An 8,747-nucleotide genomic window follows, 5' to 3' on the forward strand; every position below is an offset into this window, starting at 1 on the left:
AGAGTCCTCATAATCACTCTCCCAAAGGCTCCACCTCTTAATATTACCAACTTGGCGTTTAAGTTCCCACCTGTGAATTTTGGAGGGACAGGTACATTAAAACCATATAGCGATGGCAGGCAATGATAGTAGCAAAGGGCTTGCTGTAATCTATTTTAATAAGTAGATGGCATTGTGTACAACAGAATGCCTGACATAATTGTTCAAGATCAAATTAACGGCCCCATCATCTCAAGGATCTATGCTGCTATGTGACAGATGCATTCCTAGGAAATCTTGCATGATAAAAAAAATTAATAGACCAAACAGGAATTTTAAATGCATACCATTATTGTTTCTGAAGAAATTTCAATAATAAAGGTGCTTTCTTATATCTGTAAGTGTATAACTATGAAACCTAAACGTTAATGAGCAAATATAGTATTTTATCATATCAAAAGACCTTTCTTTATTCGTTCTGGCACTACCACTAGCCAGAACTTCTTGCCATTTATATAATCACCGATATAATAAATGGAGCAGAGCTGCTCAAATAAAGAGTACAATGAGTTTCCCTTTTCAGAGTGGAGAAGCTTCCTAATTAAGACTGCATTGCAAATACATTATCATCTAATGCAAATTGATGGAATTATAAAAGTCTGTACTGTAATTAAAAATTTTTTTCATAAAAAATAAAATGTTAAAGTCACTTACCTGAATTATCAGAAACTGCCAATTAGACAAGAAGTAGTTCATGGACTAAGACCCAGAAAAGCTGTATTCTAGATTTGCCAATTCTTACCTTGGGCAAATCATTAAACTTTTCAAGGCTTGAGTTTTCTCATCCAAGAAATAAAGGGCAGGACTAGACAATTTCTAAGACCTCCCAAATCAATATTTTTATACTCTTTTATTTTTCTTGTCTACAAGACTATTATTTGTGTGAAGTTATGTTACTTACTTACTTTGACCTTGAAGTTCAATGTGTCTATTCCCACATAACTTATTTTTCAAATAATTAGAATATAATTTCTTAATATTAAAATAATTATAAATTTTGAGTTTTCTTTTACTATTCATAAGACACTTTGGATTTTGCCATGGTCTGTTCTAAATACTGTATAGTAACATGACAAAATTGAATTGGTTCATTTTTTCATGCATTTTCTCTGCATTTCACACAGTATGTTTTTAATGACTCTGTAAAACCATAATACATTACTACACTTCTAAAGTTCAATAGTTTACCCTTACTAATTTTTTGCTTTCATGTCGGAGCCACACTCCCCGCCCCCCCTGCTTTTTTTTTTTTTTGGGGCAGGAATGGGAGGCACTAAATAATTGCTTAACAACTAAAAATTAATTTTAAATCTCAGATCATGTCAGATCTTTTGACTAAACACAGTACTCTCAATTCCAGGATTTCTTGACTGTGTGCTGGTGAGAAAAAATTTGACCATCTCACACCAGGTCTTTTTGCTGCCTCTTTCCTTATTTCCCTAAGTGCCTACCTAGGAGTGCTCCCTTATCTTTCTTCTGATTCAAGACACTAGATTGTATTGTGACACAGATTAATACTTTTCTAGAAACTCACAATTTTAAAAATGATAAAAATTACATGTATAATGATTGAACAATATGACACTGCATCAGGCATTCATTTTCTATTTCACAGCTCAAGTAATGGCATCTAGGAAATAGCACTAGAAAAAAATGCTAGTTTCTAAAAAGTCAAGAAAATGAAGTAATTATCAACGTACAGGAACTTTTCTTTCTAAATGGTTTACATTTCAAACATGCGGAATTGATAAGGTAATTTTTTTTTTTTTTCTTGGCCAAACTACAAGCCTCAAATTTGAGGAATTTCAAGGTAATTAAATGGTGCCACCTATTGGCTAAATGTATCACTGCAGCCTATCTTTTTAAATATAGAGGATGTCCAATAAAGTTGGCAAAATCCTAAGTGCAAAATTAGAGGTTCTTATCCATTCGAGACAGTCACATTTGTGAATAAATTTTAATGCAATATTTTAAATTAGATAACATATCTCAAATGTATAGCTATTTTGTTGTTAGAAGGTTTGTCCACAAGGGGTGTGTGTGTGTGTGTATGTATGAATAAGAAATATATATGCTCATGAAAAGGACACTTATTGTAGCATTAGGTTATTTTTCACTCTGAAATGGAGGGGCATACTGGAAAAGCTAATAGCTAAAGGCAATCCTGGACTTACAATAGCTCTTTCTGCTGGTTGGGACTAAACAGTACCCACAACACTGGGCATCTAGTATTGGAAATGACTGTAATAGTTTTTTCATACAACTTATGGAATTAGTTAATCTCAGTGATTTTCAGTTATCCTTCATAATACAGTATCAGAAAAGGGGTTCTCATAGTAGGCTTCTACAGAGTCTTTAACTTGCCCGTGAAAATAAATGTCACTTTAAAATGAAAGCCAGAATTAATTTAAGAAGCAGGCCACGAGTTCTAGTAGCCCTAAAGAATAAACTGCTTCTTTTTTGCTTTATTGTGACTCCCCTAATTTGTTGAGAGGAATATTAGTTGTATCTCTATTTTAGATTCCATGACCAACTTGCAGTTTTTTTTTTCAATATGCTAAAATATTTTTTGCTTCTTAGAGACACTGTCTTGAATTAACATGGACTTTTGGCTAATCTACATAAAACTACACTGTAGGTTAACCTACATTTATTCTAAAAAAACTGTAACATAAATAGAGAGCAATCTAGAAGCCAAGTGTTCATTCATTTGAGACTAACTGCCTCTTCAGATTATTAATTCATGCACCAGTGTCCCAGGAGAGTTAATTTATTTCCCATGAGTGACCACTTGACTCAGAAGGTGTTTTAACTCATCCAGGCTTCGTACAGGACAAATCTTATTACTGTAACTTAGTTACACTGCCATAAACATAGTTTCCCTTTCTCTTTCTCAGCTTGTTTATTTAGTACCAGAAGAAAGTCTCCGCTGTGACCACTGGTGACTTAACTCAGTTTGAATGGGCACAAATCCAGCAACTGACAACACTGTGTGACACTGAAAATGGGGTTCGTATTATTTAAAATAACTTTAAACAAGGGTAAATGAAGTCACATTCACTGTAAGCAAACAAGGAATAGACCTCATGTCCTTCTGCAATCAAAAAGGGATGTGAAAAATAAAATTCTTATAAAATTGTTGTTGATTTCAATGTCGAGGATCTTAGTCACAAATTTAAAACAAACAGGAGAGATAAAATAGCAATTAATGAACGGTAACCATGAACCTTCAAAGGCAACAGCCTGAAATTATAAACTGATGATGAGCCATGGAGGCACTGTTTAACCCGGGAAGTGCTGATTTTCTAGGGTACTCAAAGCTTGTACCCTTTTTGGCCTTAGTATTTTTTTTTTTTAATTTTGAGTCCCTCTACAATTTTACCATTAAAAATAACTGTCATTTGATAGCAATGTTGTCATTCACACAGTCACCAGATTCAGCAAATATAAAAAGGAAGACACTAAGATAAATTTTAATTTCAGAAAAAATTTTTTTTTTAGTATATGTACTATTCAATATTTGGGAGACAGGCAGTGTATTCCATTAAATATACTATCACAACTGTGCTGATAAAATAGTGCTACAATTGTAAAACAGGTTAAACTAGTCTGAAACTACGGTCATGCATATCTTAACTACAGGGATACGTTCTGAGAAATGGGTAATTAGGAGACTTCATCATTGTGTGAATATCAAGAGTGTACAAAACCTGGATTGTATAACCTACTATACACCTGGGTTCTAATGGTATAGGCTATTGCTCCTAGGCTAAAAACCTGTACAGCATGTTACTGTACTGAATACTGTAGGCAACTGTAACACAGTATTTTTGTGTATCTAAACATAGAAAAGGTACAGTAAAAATAGGACTACTATCATATTTGTGGTCCAACCTTGACAGAAACGTTGTTATATGGTGCATGACTTCAATTAAAGATCTCTACACCAGGTTTTTGGATTAAAGCGGATACATGACAAAGCTCCAGTTTGACCTCAACAAATCTAGATTTACTCTTCTGAATCATCAAGTTAATCAGCATCTAATTCACATCTATTACTGAACATCTATGTGACAGGAACTGTGCTCAACCATTCTTCCTGTAACAAAACTGGACTTTCTGGCAGGCACCTGTTCATGAAGTCTGTGACAAGGATGACTTTAAACTATTTTAAAACTACTAAAAATTAAATTTGTGGCAAAATGGCATACACAGCTACAACATAAGCTATGAGTACAAACCAGTGTTTAAAAAGTTTAATACCTATTTTTATACTACTGAATTGCCACTCATTTTAAATAGAGTGGCAATTTAATGACAACAAAATCTTTAAACTAGAAGATGTAAGAAGTTGTAACTTAAATATAATCCTATCTACATAAAATTAAAGCAATTAGAGCCTCTATTTTTATATAGAACGAGATCAAAGCAGATTATAGCATTGCAACCCTACCTGTTTAGTCTAGTTTCACTTAAAGGAAACAAAGTTAGTGACTATGCCATTTCATATAAATACACTGTGCCCAAAATGCAACATTTCATGAAATAACTGAAACAGTGAAAGAACTGTTAGATTGACTGATAGAGAGGAAATCTACATGGATGACTCAATGTTAGAAACCCTAAGCATGATTTAACTATCCAAGGATTAAGAGGTTCTGGGAAAACTCTTAAAGCTCTTGGCAAAAATAATCATGCTATAAATAATGTAAAACATATCTAATAACAGTATTAGTAAGAAAAATAAAATGCTGTGAAAACTTGTTTTATATAATGTAAGCGTTAATGTATAATTAAAACTCTAGCTAAACATTTAAAAAGAAAATAATTTTGCTTCAAAATTTCCTTTACCTATAAATTTTAGTTCCTTTTTAAAAACTGGATTCAGTTTAAGGGCCCTTTGCTGGCATCATTTTTTTGAATAGGTTCTCCCACTATTTTGAGTAGATTTGATTGTATTTTTAAAAACTTTATTGGCGTATACTACACATACGAAAAAGTGCACGTAAGTTTGTACAACTGAATTCATCATGTGGTCAATACTCAAATTCAGAAAAACAAAACAGAACACACAAAACATTACCAACATTCCAGAATCCTCTTTCTCCTTTCTTCCAGTCAATTCTTCCTTTCCCAAGGGTAAGCACTATCCTGCCTTGTAGCAGCATAGTTGTTTTTGTATTTCATAGTAATAGAATTACATAGGATGTACTCCTGCGTCTGGTTTGTTATATTATTACTTTCATCCATTTTGTTGCTAGTTATAAAGCATTTATTCTCATTATTATATAGCATCCCATTACGTGAATGTGACACAACTGATATATAAATTGACAAAAAAAATTCTAGTGTGCATTTGAGTAGTTTCTTACTTTTGGTTATTTAGCACCGGTATAGACTTTTACATGAGTAAACATCTTTTGGTGAATATATACATACATACTACACACACACACACAAATATGCACTTCCGGTTGGTCTATACCTCAGAGTGAAATTGCCAGGTCCTAGGGTGCATTAAGCCTTAGAACTGTTAGTTTTCCAAAGTATTTATACCACTTTACATTCCCATCAACAGAATTTTAGGTTGTTCTACATCTATACTATAACTTGGTGTATTTATTTTTTCATTTTTCATTCTGGTAGAGATGTAGTGGTATGGCATTGTAGGTTTAATTTACATTTCTGATGATTAATGAAGTATGGCATCTTACCATGTTTATTGACCATTTGAGTATCTTTCTTTGTAAATGTTTATTTTTCTGCTGGTTATTTGCTTATTGATTTTAGGAGTCTTTATAAAATTTTGAATACAAGCTGTTTACTGGATATGTATATTGCTGGATTGTTGAATATGTATTTATCTTTAACTCTGCTAGCTGCCTTCTCCTTCATAATGTCTTTTGATGAATTAAGAGTTCTTAGTTGTTTTTTGTTTTTGTTTTTTGAGACAGTTTCGCTATTGTTGCCCAGGCTGGAGTGCAATGGCATGATCTCAGCTCACCACAACCTCCGCCTCCCAGGTTCAAGCGATTCTCCTGTCTCCTGAGTAGCTGGGATTACAGCACCACCACACCCGGCTAATTTTTTCTAATTTTCTATTTTTAGTAGAGACGGCGTTTCTCCATGTTGGTCGGGCTGGTCTTGAATTCCCAACCTCAGGTGATCCGCCAGCCTTGGCCTCCCAAAGTGCTGGGATTACAGGTGTGAGCCATGGCGCCTGGCCAAGGGTTCTTACTTTTAACATGATCCAATTAATCATTTTTCCCTTTATATGATTATGTTGTATTTTCTTAAAAACAAATCTTTGTCTACTCCAAAGCACAAAGATTTTTTTTTCCCCAAGAAGCTTTAACCTTTCACATTTAGACTTCGAATCAATTTAGAAGTAATTTTGATGTATGTGTCATGTAAAAGTAAAAATACATTTTTTCTATATGAATATGCAATTGACCCAGCAATATATACTGAAAAGATTCTTCTTTTCTCACTGCACTGCAGTGTCACCTTTGTGATCAATCAAGTGACCACTTATGTGCTTTTTATAGTAGTGACATGGTTTTAACTGATTATAATTTCCAGTAATGAATGGAAGACAAATGCTCAAAGTCTCAAAAAACAAATGCTCAAAGCCTTAAGTCTAGATAATTAAGTTACAGTTTACATGTATTCTGAGAGGGCAATGAAAACCCTATGAAAAAGTTTAAAATATCCTGGTTAGTAATGAGAGGATAAGAGGAATGTTATTACTGCATATTCAATGGTGTGTTTAAGTTGGTAGGAAATTGGGTCCTTACTTTCCAAGCATGGGAGGCAAGATTTAAGACAAAAAAATACAAAGAAACTGTGTACAAAATCGTGTGGTGGAGACCAAGTACTATACAAATTAAGGAAAAGACCAGTGAGGGATGAAGAGCCAGGAAAGGTTTCATAGAGGAAGTGCGACTCAAATCCTTGGATTTAGGCCTGATTAGGTCTCTCTTAATGCAAAATATTAGAGCCTTCATTCTTTTCTATAGCTCCTTAATACATTAAATAGATTACCAAATCTTACTCTTATTTCCTTAGATGCCTCTAATCCACCAACTATTACTGAGTTTTAGAACAGACCAGAGGTTCTAACTCTGAATGCACACTGAAACACCTGGGAAACCCTTAAAAAGTACTTATGTCCAAACCTCACCAGACTAATGATATCAATCTGTGGGTGTGAGGCCAAATCATCAGTATTAAATGCCCTCAGGGGATCTAAATGTACTGGTAAAGTTGAGGACTTTCAATCAGTGGTTCTCAACCCCAGTGATAAAGTTGTCAGATAAAATTCAGAACACCTGGTTAAATTTGACTTCTGATAAGCAAGTATTTTGTCCCATAGGAGAAATATAGCAATAACTGAAGACATTTTTGTCATAACCATGGATTGCTGTTGGTATCTAGTAAGCAGAAACTAGGGAATCCTGCTAAACTTCCTACAATGTCTAGGATAGCCCACACAACAAAGACTGGTTCAAGACGTCAATAGTGCAGAAGTGGATAGACCCTGCTTTGGAGCAACAACAGTCACAAGGAGAATATAGAGTTGGAACTAAAAAGAGAGTTTTGTTCAAATGTAAGGACTAGGTTGATATTACAAGGAACAGAAGCCCAAGAAAGACATGAAGGTTTTAAACTTGAAGCTAGAGAACTATTGTTTGAAGTCTAGCATTCTATAATTGAATTTTTAGATACATGTTTCAGTAAATTTTCAAAGAATCTCAAAGCACATAGAGTTCAATGTAATGAATTCCTAAGTTTATGAAGTGGCAGCATTATTAGTTAACCCAAAAGTTCATTCACTTTAAATTCTGCAACTCTGATATTTTTAATCAGACACTTAATAGACTTCTTGATTATGACCATGAAGTGAATATAGAAAAGAAATATATATAACTAATGGACTCTCGGCCAAGTCCCAGTGCTGGGTCTTAACACTAGCTGTGTGACCTGATGCAAATGCTCCTGTTTCCCATTTTGTCTACCATAAAATGAGGAATGTGGATCACATCATCTGAAAGATCTCTTTCAGCATTTAATTTCTATGTGCTTGATAAATTTTCATCTATGTAACCAGCATCCAAGAACAAAAATTCCTAAGTTCTTGTGAAAACATAAATTTAATAACAAATAAACTTTTTTTCAGTGACAGATCGAATAGTAATTTCAATGGCTCAGTCTTACTTTTTTAAAAGGTAGCAAATTTATGTTTAAGATACATAATTTTACAAATTCTTTCTTGTCCACAAGGTCCTTATCAAGTGAACAAAGTTACCTGAGGTGTTTTTTCTGTGGTACATAATAGTCAACCACTTTATATTATTATCATTCAGTAAGAGTTCCTTGGGTTATATTTCTAAAACCTGAATCTTGCCATAATACTTCAGAAAAAAAAGTTTTTAATTAACAGTTACTGCTGATCATATTTGTTTCTGGAAATCCTGTTAAAAAGCAAGTTGATAAAGAGTCTCGCCACCATGTACCCCATCTCAGTACAACAGAATGCACAGACATAGCCACCTATAGGGAATAAGTATCATTTTCGATCAGTAAGTGACACTTCCTAATTGTTAAAGCAAATGTTGAAATTTCAAGGGAACTTGCCTTAAAGAATGGTGCAAGGTAGGAAACGGCTGAATAAGCAAAATACACATTAGAAATAATGAGAGTGGTGC

Source organism: Pongo pygmaeus, chromosome 11, assembly GCF_028885625.2.
Source record: "Pongo pygmaeus isolate AG05252 chromosome 11, NHGRI_mPonPyg2-v2.0_pri, whole genome shotgun sequence".
NCBI classification, from domain to species: Eukaryota; Metazoa; Chordata; class Mammalia; order Primates; family Hominidae; genus Pongo; species Pongo pygmaeus.